Source organism: Mandrillus leucophaeus, unplaced genomic scaffold, assembly GCF_000951045.1.
Source record: "Mandrillus leucophaeus isolate KB7577 unplaced genomic scaffold, Mleu.le_1.0 Scaffold36, whole genome shotgun sequence".
Lineage (NCBI taxonomy): Eukaryota > Metazoa > Chordata > Mammalia > Primates > Cercopithecidae > Mandrillus > Mandrillus leucophaeus.
The window spans coordinates 1,236,299-1,237,775 of NW_012103809.1; positions in this window are offsets into that span (position 1 = coordinate 1,236,299).

Sequence of the window (1,477 nt, forward strand, 5' to 3'; positions counted from 1 at the left end):
CATTTTGTTCTCTTTCTAAATCTTTACTATATGTAAACTTCACCAAGGACTTCAAAAGAAAATGTACGATTTATTAAAAGCTCAACCAGTAATAAACACAGCTGCAAATCTAACAAGAAATGGGAGCTTTCTTACGAAAAATGAATGAATGAATGAATAAAATTCAAAATCAACTTCGACAAATTTCTTTGCTGATAGTTAAAGCAAACAGATGTAATAATAAGTTTTACTCCAACTTGATTTCATGTTAGCTGCTGAAATATATGATGATTCAAATCTGACCTCTTATCATTTTAGTCCTTTCATAGCTCTTTCATTTCAGGTAATTCTCCACTCAGCTATTTGGTAAAGCACTTCCAAACAACAGGGTACTAATGCTTGTTTATATTCAAGTTGTTCACACAGATTTTAAACTAGGTAAAAAGGGCAATGTTATCTGTGATATTTGTATTTCAGAACAGCATTTGCTGTCACAGAGGACTAGTATATGTTGCTCACAGGCCTATTATTTAAAACAATAATAACACACAGAACACAGCAAAACAAATATTCTCCAACTTAAACATTTTACATTTGGAGTCTCCAGTGTCAGGATTATCAACAGACCCACAGTACAAAATAGTTTTTATTCCAAGAGCTCCTAAAGCTTCTAACGATTCCTAATTTATTCCAATGATTTTTTTTTTTTTTTTTTTGAGACGGAGTCTTACTCTGTTGCCCAGGCTGGAGTGAGTGGCACAATCTTGGCTCACTGCAACCTCCGCCTCCCGCGTTCAAGTAATTCTCCTGCCTCAGCCTCCCAAGTAGCTGGGATTACAGGTGCCCGCCACTACACCCAGCTAATTTTTTGTATTTTTAGTAGAGATGGGGTTTCACCATGTTGGCCAGGCTGGTCTTGAACACCTGATCTCGTGATTTGCCTGCGTCGTCCTCCCAAAGTGCTGGGATTACAGGCATGAGAGACTTTTTAAACTGGTAAGTAATGTAAATTCGTGTTTTATCAAAATCTCAAGATGCTCTGCCACCATTTTTATCTCAGATAGGCTCACATGTTGAGCAGGTTGGTACTTCAGGGATGATTGGCAGGTGGGAAAAGTCTTAATAATTTGGCTTTATGATTTTACAATCTTCCATAGCAGTTTGTCCTTTACTCATAACTTTCTATATATTAGGCACAGTGCTGGGTAATTTTTATACATTCTCACTGCAAATTAAACGAGATCAGTTATCTTTACCCCCATTTCATATGAGAAATTCCATGTGCAGTAACTCGAGTGAGGTCTCATAGTTAACACATGGTGAGGCTGGTGTGCTCGACTCCACTGCTTCCCCACCCCCAAATTCTTTCATGCTGTAATTCACATATGACAACATTCACCATTTAAAGTGTACAAGTTAGAGGTTTTCCATATATTCCCAGAGTGGTGCAACCATTTCATTTATTCTTAAAATTATGCACCCGTTTATTTTATCTAAT